This window comes from Oryzias latipes, chromosome 18 (assembly GCF_053564925.1).
Source record: "Oryzias latipes strain Hd-rR chromosome 18, Olatipes_Hd-rR_3.1".
Taxonomy (NCBI): domain Eukaryota; kingdom Metazoa; phylum Chordata; class Actinopteri; order Beloniformes; family Adrianichthyidae; genus Oryzias; species Oryzias latipes.
In genome coordinates, this window is record NC_136254.1 from 2,501,612 (window position 1) to 2,522,866 (window position 21,255).

Below are 21,255 nucleotides of genomic sequence, written 5' to 3' on the forward strand. Positions count from 1 at the left end.
GCAGCTTTAATGTGTGCAATCAATGCAGAAGCCTCTTTTTTCTTCAATTGCGGTGTCTGTGCATTTTCTTTACAGTTGCAAGACTCTTTCTGTGATAACACACATTGACAAGACTGTGTCTCTTCAGCACTTGTGCTACGTGATATGAATGTACGCGCAGAAGGTGGTCTAGGAAAATTAAAACGACACACAGTTCCTTTTTTTTTACATGTTTTCGCATGTGTTTCAGAGTGTTTTTGCACAGATGTTACAATTTCCAGTAAGTCAATATTTGATGGTAACTCACAAGTCACATAACGATCAATAAATGCAATCACTTCAGCATCTGTATTTCTGTCAATTACAGGTGCATCCTCTATCCAAAACAGGCAATGAAGATGTGGTGAGCCTCGTTGCTGAAACTCCACCCTATAAAAATAATCCTTAATTTTTCCTATAGGACATGCAGGCGACATAAGAACCTCTTTCAGAAAACAATGCCAACGAAAATCAAACATCCGAGCAGCAGTGACAGGATTACGACGCAAAAGCTCACATCTGTCTGCCCATTCCAACTGCTCCACAGTTTCAGTTCTACCTTCGTGCTTCAGAATGCAGGAAAGTAAATTCTTCCAACGCATATCAGCTGAAGAAAATGAACAGAACCATGTGGGGATTCCAAGCTGCCTCACACAAGCCATGAGGTCTTTCTGGGCCGCCTGCCAAAAAGCTGGCGTACCTCTAATTGGTTTTAAAAATCGGTACCCATCATCAAATTCCAACATCCTTTTAATAGAATCATCACTTTTCAACAACTCTCCAGTAACTACTCGTTTATTTTTAAAATTATACTTACCTTTTCTTACTGCAATCGAAACATTTGAAACGACCTTTTCTAATTCTGTCATATATTGGGCAAAAAAAATATATTCCACATTTTGTGCAAAACGACAATCAGCATTAAGAATCCTGTTGTTAAAATATCGTGATAGAGTTAAAGGATGTTGTCTTCCATCATGATATGTTGGTCCACCCTTAGGAAACAACACAGGAAAACACTTAGCCTCATTTGTAATATCGGACAACAACTTCACCGGACTATTGCCTTCAGCGGGAGCTACATTCAAAATGTGATCAAAATATTGATCCAAAGCCTCTTGACCAATGTCTACTGGCATTAGACAAGTGTCCTGGAACATGCAATGCTGCTGTCTATCATGCAGAAGTTCATCTCCTAAAACATTTGAATCGTCAACATTTGCAGTGCATTCAACATCTTTTTCTACCACATCAGATGTTTCTTTACAAAAACCATTAATCCAATCATTATTAAATTTCACGTTGTTATAATAATAATTATGGGTTTGTAAAAACTGTAAAGCCTGCTTAACACGTTCCGTATCAACATACTGATATTCATAATGTCCTTTATAAGTAAGCTTCCGTTTTAATTTCACAGGCACAAGAGAACCCTCAATAGACATGCGTGGTAACAAATAAGTTGTTTGTTCAGTATTTGCAGGAACACAAGTAATAGGTCCATGCACGCCATTCTGTCCACCTTTGGGCAATGCTAACAGTTTCATAAATGGAATATGTAACGCTATTAGATGTTGTTCTAATTGATTTAAACATGCCAATTCCGCTGGTATAGGTTCAAGTTCTAAGTTATTTTTAACACTTTCAGCTGGTACTTTACCTTTCTTGATTTTAGCATGACACGTGTAACAAATCCACAATTTGCTTCTTGATGTTTTCATCCATTCACAATTTTTTGAGCAGTTTGCATTGCAGATATGCAAATAACCAGAAGTGATACATTGATCAGCGATAAGTCCAAGTCCTGCATTACTGTACAACTCTTTTTTACAATGTAATACTTGATGTTCAAATAACAACCTATGACATACACAACAAACAAACCCAGGTCCATCTTTAACTTTATCCAAAAATTGTTTCATAACAACATCAAACTCTTCCAACTGTTTTTTATTCAATTGTCGCTTCAATTTCATCCCATCCAACACACTTTTCCTAAAGTGAGGATCTTGACGATATTTTCTAGAACTCAGTGCTTTAACATTTTCTCTATGAGTAACATTACTCTGATATTTTCTAGAACTCAGTGCTTTAACATTTTCTCTATGAGTAACATTACTCTGATATTTTCTAGAACTCAGTGCTTTAACATTTTCTCTATGAGTAACATTACTCTGATATTTTCTAGAACTCAGTGCTTTAACATTTTCTCTATGAGTAACATTACTCTGATATTTTCTAGAACTCAGTGCTTTAACATTTTCTCTATGAGTAACATTACTCTGATATTTTCTAGAACTCAGTGCTTTAACATTTTCTCTATGAGTAACATTAATCTGATATTTTCTTTTACTCATTTCCTTAACATTATGTTTGTGTAACAAATCAAATTTATACTTGCTTTTACTCCCATTTTTAACACGATGTCTGTGTAAATCATCAGTTCTGTATTTTGCAGAACTACGTTCTTTAACCCACATTTTATGCATAGCATTTTCCCTATATTTATTTTTACTCAATTCTAATGCTCTGGATCTACGCAAAGAATCAGATGCATATTTCCTTTTACTCATATCTTTTTTCTTCTGTTTATGCAGTTCACTTGTTTGATATTGCATTTTGTGGTAAAAAGATCTCCTTTTTTTTAGATACTTTGAAAAGGAAGATTCACCAACTGAATCACAACTAACATTATGTGGTTGAAAAGAACGACATCTTAACAGTGGTTTCTCAGAACAAATACTATTGCTTTTACACCAATTGGCACACCCAATTTTACCACTACAATGAACACAAACAACAACCTCGTAATATTTCTCACCACATTCTCGCAAATAAATTGCTTGATTTCCAAGTATTTTATTTACAGGGTTATACTTTCTCCATATGCTACCATTGTGTACAAAAATTTCTACTCCCAAAACATTTGAAGTAGCTTGAATGTCAATCTCACATACAAAACTGCCAACATATTTCATACGTGACTTTTGAATGTACTCAGACACTGTGGCATATCCTTTCTCCAGCAACTTCATATGAATGTCACTGTTCTTTAGCATAAACTTAACAACAGCCAGTCGAACTCTTCTATGACAATTTTCAGATCCACTAATGACTCGAGAAATAGCACGAAAAAAACTATTGCCATCATTTAATGTGACCTCTGTCTTACAAATAGAACCAAGCGTTACATTATTAGTTGGAATGTCTTCATACTGCTTCACAAAATCTAAATCAATATGTTTTGACAACAAAACTGTACTCTCAAACGACAATGGATAAAAACTGAAAGCATTTTCAACTAAATTGTTACTTTGATAAATTTCACTGTTTTGGTGATCATTGTTAACCAATGCACTAAACAAAACTTCATTACAATCACCAACTTCAGACCTGCCATGTTTAACACTCTTGCAATCTCCTTCTGACAGCATTTCTGAGTCTCTTTTGCGTTGCCTCATATTATGACCCAAATTATTTTTTTCCATAGATTTACACAACCCAAAACAACGCTGCTGCTGAAACATTTCAACGCAAGTTACAACTTCATAATGACACTCATTTATATTTTGCAAATATATGCCTTGTTTAGATATGGCCTTACGTTGACAGGCATATTTCAACCAACGTTCATTGTGAAATGTATACACACTCACACCCAAGTAGTCAGCTGTAGCTTGAATTTCAACCTCTGTAGCCCAACTACCAGAAAATCTCATTCTAGAAACATTGAGATATTCATCCACAGACATATTTTCAGATCTCAAAAGAGAACTATAATTTCCAACATTCTTTTGTAAATGTGTGACAACTGCACGTCTTAACTTTATGTGATTTTTCTCTGTACCACTAATAACTTTGGACACAGCCCTAAAAAAACAATTGCCATCGGCTACTATATGATCAGTTTGACATGGAATTCCCAACATATCAACCTCTAGAGGGTTAGAACAAGCAGTGTTTTCACAATGCACATTCAGTTGTTTACACAATGCTTGTGTAACATCAAAATCAACAGGGTAAAACTCAAGTTTCTTTGATGAAACATCAAGAAACTCAACATCCAAACTAGCTTCATTAGCATCATACCATTTTGTCTTCTTTGATTCACGTTGCACAGTAGAAAGCTTACGCTTTCTGTTACTTTCATGCAACGGTAAGGGACCAGTTTGAACATCTAAACTGCACCCGAAACCAAACTGTGACCCAGTATTTAATCCAGTTTTACAATCCTTCTCAAGCACACTTTGTTTATTTTTCTCACTATGATCATTGTCAGTAACAGCAACGGATGCAATTTCAAAAGCCATTTCTTTCCCTGCAAGTGAAATACTCAGGCAACAAATATAATTGTATAAATCATTAAGACTAGGAAGGTACATGATAATACTTCTTCCATTTACATCTGCCATTCCAGTACCACTGCGTGCATGTGAATCCACCACAGCATAATGGCCGTTTTCTGAAATAACAGCACAAGTACTACTGCCTATGGTCAAAAAACATGTTTTATACTTGACAAGCATGTGCTCCAGTCCCTTTTTAAGAGTTATCACTTCACCACTGTCAACAAATTTACCATTACTCACATTAACAATCCCAGAAACGTATTCACCATACTCAAACTTAAATAATTTACCATCAATTTCAGAATCCATGGGCAAATCAGGTACTGACAAAAACTTCAAATTTCCAGGGATGATTTTGTTTTCACACACCGAGGAGTAAAGCTGATCACCAAGAAACACAACATGGTCCAAGTCTGTTGCCTCCCACTCAAAAACACTACGATGCGTGTGTTTAGCCATACTCACCAGGGCTATTGCCATGCACTGCACACCTCTGTTTTGAAGCTGCCGATCTCCTTGATGAAAAGATCCCCTTACACAACGTTCTGTGTCAAATCTGTTACAATTGTTTTCATTTAAAATCACTGAAGATGATTTTTTTTTTAAATTACTGCCCTTTTTTCCAATTTTCAATGTATTTTTGCATTCCATTAACACTTTACATTTATCGCCAACCACAATTTTGTCATTTAACTCCTGAACATGTTCTTTTATAAAACCAGTCTGTCTTTTGCCCAAAACTGACTGATTCACACGTGCATCCTCTGCTCCCAAACCAAATGTATTATTACACCCGTCCCAAGAAGCTTCTTTCACAAACATTGAACTAATGCCAAACCATTCTGCATTCAAAGACTTTTTCAAGTTCCAAATGTGCAACATCAAGTCATTAAAGCAACTGTTGAAGACAGCCACAGATGTTCCAATATTAGAAAACATTCCAGATGAATCTCGTGCACCACAATCAACCACAACAAAATACTCTTTGTGATGAATGACAGCACAAACGAAACCCTGCAAATCCAACAAACACAGATCTTCCTCCATCAGTCGCTCCTGCATCATTTCATACAACAGTGAAAAATCTTCACTCTTTGAATCACCAGAATACACAGGCTCATTGATAGCAACATCCCAAATTCTTCCAAACACACTGAGCTTTTCAGAAACCTTGAATAACTTTTCGGAATTGTTCACACATCCATCACTTCCATTAAATGAACAAACCAACTGCACACCTTCATTTCTAATATTATCAACATCAGCGTCCCTCCATGTACACACTGGAGCAACAACATGGTTGATTGCAGCCACAACACAACATGTAAGCGATGTTGTACTATCACTTGAATTTGTCAATCTTACTTTCATTCCAGAAATCAAAGGCCTCTGTATTTGCTCCAGACAAACACAACCAGAAGTTTTACCTTCTTCCTGAACCTTACACACTTTGGTGCGACGCATATTAAATCCCTTCTTTCGTGGCATCTAAAAAAAAAATAAAAAAATGAAACCACCATTAAAATAAAATTCTCATTTCTATTATGTATACATAAAGCAATACATTTATACCACACAGACAAATAATCAAAAACATAAAATTAAATATTCAGACTATTGGAAAATAGTTATACACAAATAAATGTAACATGTGTCCTATAATACAGTGGTCCCCAACCCCCGGGCCGCAAATAATAAATAACTTACTTTACTTCCGGTTTATTTATATCTGAATCTGAAAGATGTTTTATTTTGAAAAGATGCCCGATTCTCTGTGTGACTGTCACACCCGTCTATGTCACCAGTAATGTATGGAAGCGATTCAGTAGCATTAATAAAAAGCAAAGTTAAAACCAGAAATGCTTTTTCATTTTCAAAAAGAAGCTGCATTTTGTTGACTCAAAAATAAAATGAAAAAACAATCCCCCAAAATGCTTTCTTTTCCTTCCTCAAAGCTTATTCTGTCACTTAATTAAAATGAAAATGGTATTTGACATTTCATTTTCAAGTCGTTCTCTGGTAAATGTGTAGCATAATTCATTTAGAAATGTTTAATTTGACCTTTAAAATGGATTAATAGAAATGCTTTTCTGATTTTCAAAATGAAGCTGCATTTTTTGACTCAAAATTAAAAAGAAAAAGCAATACTTCAAAATGCTTTATTTCCTTCCTCAACACAGCTTATTCTGTCACTTAATCAAAATGATAAAGAAAATGGTGTTTGACATTTCATTTTAAAAAAGGTCCACGGTAAATGTCTAGCAAAATTCATTTAGAAATGTCTAATTTGACAATTAAAATGGATTAACAGAAATGCTTTTTAATTTTGAAAATGTAGCTCAAAATTCAAATATAAAAGCAATATTTCAAAATGCTTTTTCATTTTATACTTCAATCCGCCTATTCTGTGTCATAATTAAAACGAAAATGCAAAGAGGGGATTGCATTTTAACATCCACCCTGCAAAACTTGGAGCAATATTCATTTCTTAAACACATTAGCAGAGGGGGGGTGGGGCGATGACGTCACTGCTTTCTCCGTGTGTACGGCCGCTGTCGCTGAGAGACCTGGTGTGTCTGTGTTCGCATTAAGATCACCTAAAACTGGGTCCTGTTCACAAACCGCTGGACCTGGCCTGCTCAAACCTGGATTCCTGGATCTTAATGCGAGAAATGCAGCAGAATGTTCCTTTAGCTCCCTCTTGAATCAGAAGCTGTGAATCCCAACCCAACTTCTTCAGCGTCGTCTGACCGCACGGATTTACAAACATATGATCAAGCAGAGCAGGCCTTTAATAATAATCATAACAGTAATAAAAGCACATTATGAAGATAGTCTCCTGCAGCTTCACGCTGAGTGAGTGTTTTTGGTCCAACCAGCAACCGTTTAGCATGGAGAAATCTGTCTGTTGATGGAGCTCCAGCTGTCAAACAGCAAATTTAGCTGCAAATAAATTTGTAAATATGTGAGAATTACATCAGTTTTTATTTTGTTCTGGACACCACTGGAAACACAAATTCATATGATGGTTTCTCGGATCATCGTAGCAGCATTTCCGCCTTCAGCGATCGGAGCTTCGCGCTCCGCTATGAAAAGGCAGCTGGCGGTCCGAAGATAAAAAGCTTGTCTGCGTGCGTCAGGAGGAGGACCGCAGAAGACGGACATGCTGCTAGTTAGTCCTGAGAAGCTGTGCAAACTCATCAGAAGTTCACAACCATCACAAAACCCTCTTCTCTGCCACTAACAGTCTGCTCCTGGTGCGTGTGTCTTTCAGCAGGCGGACACACGGAGAAAGCAGTGACGTCATCGCCCCGCCTCCCCTCTGCTAATGCTTTTAAGAAATGAATATTGCTCCAAGTTTTGCAGGGTGGATGTTAAAATGCAAATGCAATCCCCTCTTTGCATTTTCATTTTAATTATGACACAGAATAAGCGGTTTGAAGTATAAAATGAAAAAGCATTTTGAAATATTGCTATTATATTTGAATTATATTTGAATTTTGAGCTATTTGATGCAGCTACATTTTGAAAATTAAAAAGCATTTCTGTTAAACCATTTTTATTGTCAAATTAGACATTTCTAAATGAATTATGCTACACATTTACCATGCACCTTTTTTTAAATGAAATGTCAAATACCATTTTCTTTATCATTTTAATTAAGTGACAAAAAAGCTGTGTTGCAGTATAAAATGATAAAGCATTTTGAAGTATTGCTTTTTCTTTTTAATTTTGAGTCAAAAAATGCAGCTTCACTTTGAAAATAAAAAGCATTTCTATTAATCCATTTTAAATGTCAAATTAGACATTTCTAAATGAATTATGCTACACATTTACCATGGAACGTCTTGAAAATGAAATGTCAAATACCATTTTCATTTTAATTTTAATTAAGTGACAGAATAATCAGTGTTGAAGAAGGAAATGAAAAAGCATTTTGGTGGATGGCTTTTTCATTTTATTTTTGAGTCAAAAAATGCAGCTTCATCTTGAAAATTAAAAGGCATTTCTGGTTTTGACTTTGCTTTTTATTAATGCTACAGAATCGCTTCCATAGTAACACAGACCAAGGTGCTCCTCTCAGTCACGTGATAAGTTATCGCTAAAATAAAACCCAGGAGCTAGCAAAATGAGTAAAAAACAAACGTCTTTGGAAAGTTTTTTTTGCATAGGTGAAAAGGCCCAGCCAGGAGACAGAAGAGGAGCCTTCTACTTCCAGAAAAAAATAGCTACATTTTTCTTTTTTGCACCATGAGTGGCAGAAGGGGGGAGGATGATGAGAGCCATGCAATGTTCTATCCATGGGTGTCTAAATTAAAGCTGGGATGTGTGATGTCACACATCTGTTCCTCCTTCTGCGTGGCGTTGCTACAGTAATCCTCCACCAACATCTCAAAGACCTGTCCGTTAACTTAAAAAATGTGCAATCAAGTTTATTGAAACAAGGTTGGGGATCACTGCTATAATAGATTATTAAACACTGCAAATTTAACTTACCTTTACCAAACTCTTTAATGGCTTACAAAACACAACGTTCTCTGGAAAAAACAGCAAACAGCTCCTCTCTCTGTTGTCCAGACAAAGGTTTAGTCACTGGTGTGGAAGATCCCTCAGAGGAAAACTCTGGAGTTACAAATAAAAATGTAAAAGGAAAAACATTTAATTCAAACAAAAATAAATACATAAACAAACTTTAATAGACATGAAATGGTAGATGCTCTCTGGGAGGCTAATCCATAGAGGAGGTCCATTAAAACTGAATGAGGCCTTGCCGTGTGTTTTAACTTTTGGGATAACCAAAAGGCCTGTATCAGAGGACCTCAGGGTCCACAGGGGATCATACATTAAAATCATATCAGACAAATATGAAGGCCCAAGACCATAAAAACATTTATAAACTAATAATAACGTTATCAATCCTAAAGCGAACAGGAGGCCAAGCAGCCATTTTAAAATCTGTGTGTGTTCCTGCAAATATATTCATACTGGCTGCCACACTTATAGATTATATGAAAACATTTATACACAAATAAATTTAACATGTGTCCTATGAAATTATTAAACACTGAAAATTTAACTTAAAACCTAAAAAGTACAAAATAGGTTGGAACTGATCTTCAGTGGAAATACTCACGGGTCGGCACGCGTTCAAAATGTATTATATGTGAACTGCTATGTATTTGATCAATTAGAAAGGAGTTTCACTGGTTAATGTGGTTTAAAAACCGTAAAAACTACATTCGAATATTTAATTGAGAACTACAAAGATGGTGGATAGACTACAAAAAAAAACGATCTCTGAAACTGATAGAAACTTGTTGTTTGTCGACCAGTATCGATTCTACATGTCATTTTGTACATTTGTGTCCGTTTAAAAAGAAAATTCGTCGGTTGGTTTGCTTTGAAAAGTCTTTTTAAAATTACGTTCGAAACAAAATGCCCGCCATCACTTCCGGTTCAACGAAGTAAAAGGTCAAATTATTTGCGTTCGTCTAATCAATTTTAAGCAACTTTTACGGTTTTTTATTCAATAAAATTGATAATCAGAAGGTGAGTAGTCGTTGTGGCGATGTAAAAAAGTGTCGATGGTCGATTAAAGTAATGGTTCGTTTACAAGTCGCGGGAAAATTCATAATGGTCGTGACAAACCTCGAGTCAAATTGAAGGCGTCCTCGGCGCAGTGCGTCTGGCAAGGTCGAGTTCTTCTCACTGGGGGTCCTGTAGTCTTCCTTGCTGGTCAGGAGCGTCGAAGATCGAAGTGCAGAGGAAATGAGAAAGTTCTGAAAAGAACTGATTTGCTCAAATTCGGCAAGCTTCAGCGAAATTCTCTGTGGGGTGTGATTCTCCAGTCGTCCAGCAGGGGTCGAGCAGAGGGAGTACTCAGACGAAAATGCCCTGCCTTCAATGGCTTGACCAGCTGCTTGACTTGTGGTTTTTCCCATCATGCATTTTATCGTTCGTATTTGATGAAGTAGATTGATTACATGTTATTGCTTTCATGAAATAATAGAAGTTCTACTTCGTTTAGTTCCGTATGTATGTGTAGAACATTTTATAGTAATTATTTTATTGATCATTAGTCCGTTAGGGAACATTGTAGCTGTTGGGTTTGTGCCCCATTGGCATGAGTTCTCCCATGGACCAATCAGACAGCTCCGTTTTTAGTTTGATCCCAAGGGTTAAAATCTAATAAAATTACATTCCAATCCCAAAGTGGTGGTGTGTTGTCTTCTTTGTGTTATGTCTGTGTTCAAAAAAATGTTTTGTGGGTGATTCTGTTAGATACATCTCACAAGAAACGTTTGCTATTCAGGGGTTGTGACGTCATACTTCCCATGATGCTTTGCTGGTGGGGGAAGCCTGCTGCATGTGAACTTTGTCAAAGAACAACAAAATCTTTTACAGCATAAATACTTAACGGTCACCTGCTACCTAGAGGCCGAATTGTAATCCCTTTGACTCTCTCTGGTGGACTTTTCTTAGAAGTTCAATCGGCTGCTTTATTTAAGTTGAGAAATCTTCATATCTATAAATATAAAGAAGTCTAAAAAATTTTTCAAAACACAACTGCCCTTACAGACAATTAAAAGAGGAGTTGAAATGTATAACACGGTGAAGGAGTTTTTGTGCAGAAAAAGTACCATTAGTAAAGCTGGTAGCAGTGACTGCAGACGGGGCTCCTGCTATGATCAATAGACAAACAGGTTTCATCACTCACTGTAAAGCTGACCCAGACTTTCCAAAATGTCTGCATTACTGCTGCTTCATTCACCAGCAGGCCTTATGTGCACAAGTGATTGGCTCTGGACACATGATGACTCCTATTGTGAAAATCAACACCTCAGCGGCAAAGCAAAACAGCACAGGATTTTCAAGGTGCTATTGGAGGAGATGTCTGCTGAATATGGTGAATTTGAATTTGGTGAATCTGAACTTGCATTTTTGACTGAAATTACTGAAAAACTAAATCACTTGAACTTCGAGCTGCAAGGCAATGGCAAAACTATATTTTATTTATGGAACAGCCTGCAGTGTTTCTTGAGGGGATCTTTTCTGCCAGGAAACTTCAGGAGTTTGACAGAAAGGTGACCAGCTGTGCAGCTGTTTGTGTACAGGGAGAGTAACAGGGGTGAAAGGACACAGCCCTGGGGGGATCGGGTGCTTGTGGTCCGAGTATCTGAGACGAGCTTCCCCAGCCTCACATACTGCTGTCTGTCCGTCAGGAAGTCTGTGATCCACCTGCAGGTGGAGTCAGGCACATTCATCTTGGAGAGTTTTTAATACCAAAGATGTATGAAAGACATACCGAAAAAATATGTCTTTCAGTGTTTAACTGGCTGTCTTTGGATTATGCATGCCTGAGTAATGGCCATTCTTACTACTCATCTCTCTGTTCACTGCTTGCTAATTTACATAGCAGGGGTCCCAGCAGGAGGGGGCGGGGTTGTAACACGACTCCTTCAGCAGAGCCAGGCTGAGAGAGGCTTTGACATGTAAGATGTTAGATGTTAGAATGCCAGATGTTAGAATGACCAGTTCATTTTATATCTATGAAAATATTCAGGGAGCTATGGGACATGTTCAGCTTTAGGTCTGTGAAAATTGGTGTCGATTGTTGAAACATAAGTTACCATAAAAAAAATGTTTGTTTGGAGTCTAGACAGATTTAACACAGGTTTTTGGATGAAAAGGATTTTTTATAAATCATCTGTTACACTTTTAAGTCTGAAAAAAATATGGAAGGCAGCAAACACAGATCCCTACCGTTTTTAATTTTTTTGTGCTGATATTTGAAAGATAAGTTATGCAAAAAAATAGGTGTTTGCAGTTTTGCCTAAAAAGACGTTTTCGGACCTTTTTGGATGTAATGCTCTCTAAGATGTCACCTGTAACTTCAATCATTCTGAATTTTTTTAGGAAGCAGTAGCACATAAATGCCTATGAAAGTTGAATTCTTGGTGCTGATAACCTAAACAGAATTTATGCTAAAAATCTTTGTTCAGTCCAAAATTTCATTAAAAAAATCAAGTGATGAAGTTTCTCGTAGACCCTATAGTGTTACATATCAAAGCTGGAGGTTATTAAAGGCATCTAATTCTGAAATCTCAGCTTCCTGAGACAAACGGCTGATTTATAATAAATTTCTATTATTTGGGTGCACATAATCGACCACTTCCTGTTACGCAGGCACCGTCAGGTGTACACCCATGAAACTTTACATGATGAGAGAGGACCCTTCTGAGTATCTCCAGTTTTAATTTCATGCACATCGGACAAAGCAAAGAGAAAATACAGGGCAGAATGTGCCCAATGCAATAACTAGGTGGCGCTATAGAGCTCGTCCAAGATTGTCATATCCATGGGTTCAGAATAGAAGCTTCATCATATCCATTGAATTTCAGTGAGATTGGACAAGGAATGTGCACGTGAGAGCAACTTTTGTGTGCATAGCGAGATGCCCAACTTTGCCGCTCTGTCACGACCACACCCCCGCATTGAAAGTTATGGTTTTTTGTCAGAGTAAACTTCAATGGCTTTTCAACAGGTGGACGTCATTTTCAGGTGTGTCGGCTCATCCTACTCGGAGCAGTGATGCTCCAAGTAAAACATGTCATTTCCTCTTGCCAGCAGGTGGCGCTACACTTTTTCCAGATTTTTTCACTGCAGATGTGTTCAGAGTCAGACTACAATCATGCACATCAATTTTGGATCAGATTGGATTATGCATGGCTGAGTAATGGCCATTTTTCTTTTCATGGCGTGTTTTCGAAACGACCTCCAATTTTGACGCGCCGCCATGGTCACAAACATCCATAAAAACTTAAAAGCTTTGCAATTTAACATCGGACATGTGTCTAGTTTACAAAACCAAAGTTTGGAGTCATTACTCTCAAATCTCTAGGAGGAGTTCGTTCTAGAGCGAGGCCTGCAAATGACCAAAATACAGCAAAAATGACATATTGTCATCAAAATATCAGACTTCCTGTGCGACTGACAGCTTGGTCCCAAGAGACTTTTTTGTAGGTTTCTATCCGATGAACATGCCCTGTTAAAATCAGGTTTGTACTATAAAGCATATGGAGGTGCTCGCGAAAACAAATTTTGCAGGTGGCGCTATCGAGCCATTTTTGTTTACCTATGCCGTTCTCCTATAAAATATGAAATTTTTCGCGACTCCTGATGTGTATACAAAATTTGGTGAGTTTTGGGGTATGTTAAAGGCCTCAAAAAGGCGACGGAAAAGTCGGAAGAATAATAATAATAATAATAATTAAAGCTACAAGTAGCATTTAGCGGGCCCGAGCACGTGCGACCGCCTGGCATGGGCGACCGCCCCAAGAACAACGCCCTGCTCGAACCGTTTGGCTTCAGTCTTCCTTCTGGTTTCTGGAGCTGCAAGCTACATTTAACATGATTGACACAACTGCCCTAACAGACAACTACAAGAGGAGTTTTAATGTATAACACGGTGAAGGAGTTTTTGTGCAGAAAAAGGTACCATTAGAAAAGTTGGTAGCCATACCTGCAGACGGGGCTCCTGCTATGATCAATAGACAAACAGGTTTCATCACTCACTGTAAAGCTGACCCAGACTTTCCAAAATGTCTGCATTACTGCTGCTTCATTCACCAGCAGGCCTTATGTGCAGAAGTGATTGGCTCTGGACACATAATGACTCCTATTGTGAAAATCATAAAAAACCTCAGCTGCAAAGCAAAACAGCACAGGATTTTCAAGGTGCTATTAGAGATGTCTGCTGAATATGGTGAGTATGAATAAGAATATGGTAAATTTGAACTTGCAGTTTTGACTGACATTACTGGAAAACTAAATCACTTTTACTGTGATCTGCAAGGCAATGGCAAAACTATATATTTTTTTGGAACAGACTGCAGTGTTTCTTGTGCGGATTTTTTCTGCCAGGGCTTGTCGGCTTGGTCTGTGGTTGTTGCCCTTTCTGGGGAAGCTGGAGTTTAACTTTGCAGCCTCACGGCTGTGAAGTGGACCCCGTTGATGTTCTAGTCTGGGTGGGTGCGGTGGGGATTCTCCTATGGCGAGATTTATAGAAATTTCTCTGATTAAAAAAGTTAATTCATGAAGACATATATTCACTGACATTAAAAAAATGTTTATGTGACCTCAGAACACGGACATTGTAGGGAATCGAACCCCATCCCAGTAACTGGGAGTACCATTACCAATGTCTTTTGCTTTTTTGAAGTCACATGGCAAGGAAAGCAAAACCTGCATCATGAATAACTAGGCCATAGGAATGCAATAGATACATAAATTTCAATTACTTTCTGAAGTACTTTTTGAGTACTTGTAATATGTTTGTAAATCAGATGGTTTGAAATTTAGAAATATGCAAAAAAAGGATTTTGATTCTTTACTCAATTGCTAACTACAGAAAAAAATGTAAATTTGTAATGCCTTATATGTATTCATGATGCAGGAAAAGAAACCATATTTCCATAAAGTCAGAGGATTGTGACTTAACAGAGATAAAGATGTCACCATCTCTCCCCGTCTCCTTCGCCACAACAACTGACACCAGCATGTATTTAGTTAAACATTTGACGTTTTAATTTAAGTCAGACGTTGTGACTCAACAGAGATAAAGATGTCGCCATCTCTCCCCTTCTCCTTCGCCACAACAACTGACACCAGCATGTATTTGGTTAAACATTTGACGTTTTATATCAAGTCAGACGTTTGTGACTTAAAAGAGATAAAGATGTCGCCATCTCTCCCCTTCTCCTTCGCCACAACAACTGACACCAGCATGTATTGAGTTCAACATTTGACGTTTTATATTAAGTCAGACGTTTGTGACTTAAAAGAGATAAAGATGTCGCCATCTCTCCCCGTCTCCTTCGCCACAACAACTGACACCAGCATGTATTTGGTTAAACATTTGACGTTTTAATTTAAGTCAGACGTTGTGACTTAACAGAGATAAAGATGTCACCATCTCTCCCCGTCTCCTTCGCCACAACAACTGACACCAGCATGTATTTGGTTAAACATTTGACGTTTTATATTAAGTCAGACGTTTGTGACTTAAAAGAGATAAAGATGTCGCCATCTCTCCCTTTCTCCTTCGCCACAACAACTGACACCAGCATGTATTGAGTTCAACATTTGACGTTTTATATTAAGTCAGACATTTGTGACTTAAAAGAGATAAAGATGTCGCCATCTCTCCCTTTCTCCTTTGCCACAATCATCAACAGTCACTTACATGTGTAAAACGACAAAGAACCCCATCATGATCACTAAAGTATGTTTGTACAACTGTACATTCGACTTTATAGTTTGTTGTTTTTAAGTACACATGATCGATTATCGTATTTTTTAACGTTGTGTTTTCAGAAACCAGTTGAATGAAACCTTTATGTGCCATGAAATCAGTTATTGTCTTAGAGTTTACTAAGTTTTCATTAAAATCACCCATTATAGCAATGGTATCACCCAGGGGCTCCAAAAGATCAACTAATTTCTTAAGGTTCTCTCTAAATAATGAAATGGCATATGATGGTGGACGATACAGAACTGCCACGACTATGTTTGATGTAATAAATCTGTGCACTAAACATTCAATATCTACATTTTGTATCTCTACATGTTCAAACAGGATATTTTCAACGGTGTACATTCCAACACCACCATGTTTTAAGCCTTTAATCACATTCAGTCTAGGATCTACTCCACTATAAGACAGTGAGCGTGGCATACTATAAAAATTATACCCACTGATGTTCAATGCATCAGTTAAAGGTGCATTTGGAAGCCATGTTTCAGTTACAGCTATGCAGTTAACATGTAACTGTTTTGTGCACAAAGCTAAGTCCTTTACATGCCACTGTAAATTTTGCACATTCATGAGGAAAATGCTGAATTCACATGAACTAGAAGTGAGATTTTCTTTATTTATCAGATATTGAGGCATGTTTGCCACATATTCAGAAACTGTTTTGTTACAGTAAATGGCCTGTTCCTTAAAATCTTGAATAATTAAACCAGACAAACTTGTTACGCGGCTTAATGCAACATAAGCCTGCCCAGGAGCAAAAGTTTTTTTCAAAGACACAACAACATTATCAATGGTAAGACCCTGAACTTTATGAACAGTACAAGCCCAAGCAAGTTTTAGAGGAAACTGACGTCTCAGACCACCTCTTCCTGTGACTCGTTCCTCTTCTGGAACAATGGCTACAGAACCTGAGACAAGCCCTGGATGATTTTCATACTGTTTCTTCCGTTGTCTTCCAATGTCTTTATTATCAAAATTCACAAAAACAATTTGTGGAAAGTCAGAGTTTCTATAGACAATATCAGTCACAATTCCACATGCACCATTGACAAGACCATCTGCCACATCAACATTTTTACAGAGCATGACACGTGCATTCTTCCCCAAAAGAAGTCTTTCTGCTAGACAAGTATTGTTAGCATTTGAATGATTACCACTTAGTAACACTTGTCTACCTGTTTCCTTACAATTTACATAATCTTGAGCTTTAATAGTTACATACTCTGGACAGGATGAGTGTAGATGGGTTAAATTATGTTGATTTACTTGACCATTAGTTGGGAAAATATGTAAAGCAGAGCTGCCTTCTCCCGTTTCACGTGACTTCAATTGTTGGATATCACTTTTTAACATTTCAGTACCTTTGCATCGTGTCCTAACTCTGCCGAGTAATTTGGCAAATTCCTGATCTTTTTGGCGTACAATGGTTTCTAGGCAAACAATTTCAAACACACCACACCAAAGATCCATACCCACATTTTCTACATACAATGGTTTTCCTCTCACTGGAGGTAATTGAAAGAAATCCCCAACTGCAATAATACAAACATTTCCAAACAATGCAGAGTTACCAGTTTGCTTTATTTGCCTCAGACGCCCATGAATATATGCTAATAAATTATGATCTACCATGGATATTTCATCAATTATCAAAATCTGTAAACTGCTGTAAATGGCACGTAAAGAATTTAATTTTTCCTCACCCAGTGGTGTGTAAGGTAAGCGGACATCTTTACCAATACAAAAAGTGTTGTGTATAGTACTTGCTTGTACATTAAACGCAGCAATTCCTGTGGGAGCCGTCAACAAAACACAGATGTCATCTACATGACGACAAAGAGGAGACAATAGTCTATTTGATTCATATTTTATTGCTTTAATTAGGTGAGTTTTACCAGTCCCTGCACCTCCTGTTATGAACAGGTGGAATGGTTCTGGCTTTTTTCCCAAAACCTTTTCCACACACCATTTTCTCACTTGGTAAAAAATATCCATCTGAATTTCATTTAAAGAGCGAATTAAAGCCAAGCCATCACTACGAGGCATTTTTGTGTTATTCAGTTGAAAGAAATGGCTATGTTGAGCAGAAACTCTTAAATCAGGAATATCAAATTCCTGTTCATCATCGACACTTTTTTGGTTCTGCAACAACTCTTGACACTCAAGTCTTTCCAATTCTTGCTCAGGGCATAATTCACACCAGGCATCTTCAACTACACCAGCATTATCTATCCCTTGCTGAGCATTAACCAATTTATCACCATCAATTTCAAATTTACTTCTGTTTAATGTTACCACGGACTTTACCAACTGCAGACCTGAATTACCAAGTCTTATCGTGCCCTTATGAAAAAAGTCTTGATACGTTTCAAAACCTTGAGGTTTCAGCTGGCTATCGCTGTAGTATGGCAAAAACAACTGCAGATTGCTTTGATAAAACAATTCAGGCTGTTTTGTTTCAGAGAACTTAACGTAACGTACAACAGCAGGTTGTGTGCGGGTTCTTTTTACAACATATCCAGTGTTGTTGTTCAACTTTATTCGCTTAGCAGCACTTTCATTTTTTGACAACACACGAAATTCGGAAGCAAATACTGCTAAACACATTGAAGGAAAATCATCACTCTTAGGTCTGTTCTTATATCTATCCACAATGCTTGTCATCCACATATCATCTGTGCTAACAGAATGCTTTGATGCTTTTTCTTTAAGTACTTTTAACGGTAAACTCATTTTAACAGTATTTTCACCAACAGGAAGAAACACAACTTTCCGAGAGCACTCTTTCAAATGTGCATTTGTCAGTCTATAAACACTTTCTTGAGCAGATACATCTCTGTTGTGCAAATATGTACTGCCTAATGTTTTTAGACTCTCTTTGGCAGAAGCATTTCCATCCCTGCATGCTTCCTTTTGTGCACACTGCAATAATAAACCCATTTCCTTCTCTGATTTAGAGATGTAAGAAATGATGTACACAACACATGCGTATGCGTCGACAACAAACTGTATATCCATATTAGCATTCCAGCATTTTAACAGTGGCTTGCTATATTGATTAATCCAAACTTCTTTAAGTTGACGTTTCAGCACAACATGGGTTTTCCGAGCACAACAGTTATATGCAGTTTCAAATGTGCTTTGGTTTAACCCAACAGATTCAAACAAATCCTCAACATTGTCATAAGTTGGCCCATCAGTTGAGAGAGCAGCTTTAATGTGTGCAATCAATGCAGAAGCCTCTTTTTTCTTCAATTGCGGTGTCTGTGCATTTTCTTTACAGTTGCAAGACTCTTTCTGTGATAACACACATTGACAAGACTGTGTCTCTTCAGCACTTGTGCTACGTGATATGAATGTACGCGCAGAAGGTGGTCTAGGAAAATTAAAACGACACACAGTTCCTTTTTTTTTACATGTTTTCGCATGTGTTTCAGAGTGTTTTTGCACAGATGTTACAATTTCCAGTAAGTCAATATTTGATGGTAACTCACAAGTCACATAACGATCAATAAATGCAATCACTTCAGCATCTGTATTTCTGTCAATTACAGGTGCATCCTCTATCCAAAACAGGCAATGAAGATGTGGTGAGCCTCGTTGCTGAAACTCCACCCTATAAAAATAATCCTTAATTTTTCCTATAGGACATGCAGGCGACATAAGAACCTCTTTCAGAAAACAATGCCAACGAAAATCAAACATCCGAGCAGCAGTGACAGGATTACGACGCAAAAGCTCACATCTGTCTGCCCATTCCAACTGCTCCACAGTTTCAGTTCTACCTTCGTGCTTCAGAATGCAGGAAAGTAAATTCTTCCAACGCATATCAGCTGAAGAAAATGAACAGAACCATGTGGGGATTCCAAGCTGCCTCACACAAGCCATGAGGTCTTTCTGGGCCGCCTGCCAAAAAGCTGGCGTACCTCTAATTGGTTTTAAAAATCGGTACCCATCATCAAATTCCAACATCCTTTTAATAGAATCATCACTTTTCAACAACTCTCCAGTAACTACTCGTTTATTTTTAAAATTATACTTACCTTTTCTTACTGCAATCGAAACATTTGAAACGACCTTTTCTAATTCTGTCATATATTGGGCAAAAAAAATATATTCCACATTTTGTGCAAAACGACAATCAGCATTAAGAATCCTGTTGTTAAAATATCGTGATAGAGTTAAAGGATGTTGTCTTCCATCATGATATGTTGGTCCACCCTTAGGAAACAACACAGGAAAACACTTAGCCTCATTTGTAATATCGGACAACAACTTCACCGGACTATTGCCTTCAGCGGGAGCTACATTCAAAATGTGATCAAAATATTGATCCAAAGCCTCTTGACCAATGTCTACTGGCATTAGACAAGTGTCCTGGAACATGCAATGCTGCTGTCTATCATGCAGAAGTTCATCTCCTAAAACATTTGAATCGTCAACATTTGCAGTGCATTCAACATCTTTTTCTACCACATCAGATGTTTCTTTACAAAAACCATTAATCCAATCATTATTAAATTTCACGTTGTTATAATAATAATTATGGGTTTGTAAAAACTGTAAAGCCTGCTTAACACGTTCCGTATCAACATACTGATATTCATAATGTCCTTTATAAGTAAGCTTCCGTTTTAATTTCACAGGCACAAGAGAACCCTCAATAGACATGCGTGGTAACAAATAAGTTGTTTGTTCAGTATTTGCAGGAACACAAGTAATAGGTCCATGCACGCCATTCTGTCCACCTTTGGGCAATGCTAACAGTTTCATAAATGGAATATGTAACGCTATTAGATGTTGTTCTAATTGATTTAAACATGCCAATTCCGCTGGTATAGGTTCAAGTTCTAAGTTATTTTTAACACTTTCAGCTGGTACTTTACCTTTCTTGATTTTAGCATGACACGTGTAACAAATCCACAATTTGCTTCTTGATGTTTTCATCCATTCACAATTTTTTGAGCAGTTTGCATTGCAGATATGCAAATAACCAGAAGTGATACATTGATCAGCGATAAGTCCAAGTCCTGCATTACTGTACAACTCTTTTTTACAATGTAATACTTGATGTTCAAATAACAACCTATGACATACACAACAAACAAACCCAGGTCCATCTTTAACTTTATCCAAAAATTGTTTCATAACAACATCAAACTCTTCCAACTGTTTTTTATTCAATTGTCGCTTCAATTTCATCCCATCCAACACACTTTTCCTAAAGTGAGGATCTTGACGATATTTTCTAGAACTCAGTGCTTTAACATTTTCTCTATGAGTAACATTACTCTGATATTTTCTAGAACTCAGTGCTTTAACATTTTCTCTATGAGTAACATTACTCTGATATTTTCTAGAACTCAGTGCTTTAACATTTTCTCTATGAGTAACATTACTCTGATATTTTCTAGAACTCAGTGCTTTAACATTTTCTCTATGAGTAACATTACTCTGATATTTTCTAGAACTCAGTGCTTTAACATTTTCTCTATGAGTAACATTACTCTGATATTTTCTAGAACTCAGTGCTTTAACATTTTCTCTATGAGTAACATTAATCTGATATTT

General features: G+C 37.2%; 1 protein-coding gene and 1 long non-coding RNA gene across 2 annotated transcripts in view; both read right to left on the reverse strand.

Annotated features, from left to right (window-relative positions):
* The window catches only part of LOC101174464 (ependymin-2), a 185,479-nt gene that overhangs the window by 38,225 nt on the left and 125,999 nt on the right, over positions 1-21,255 (reverse strand). The gene's annotated exons all lie outside the window — the stretch shown is intronic.
* Positions 2,380-11,479, reverse strand: LOC144987286 (uncharacterized). Its single transcript, XR_013651163.1, has 3 exons — positions 10,017-11,479; positions 8,865-8,990; positions 2,380-5,855 (listed from the first exon to the last, which is right to left on the reverse strand). It is a non-coding gene; the product is annotated as an uncharacterized LOC144987286 (long non-coding RNA).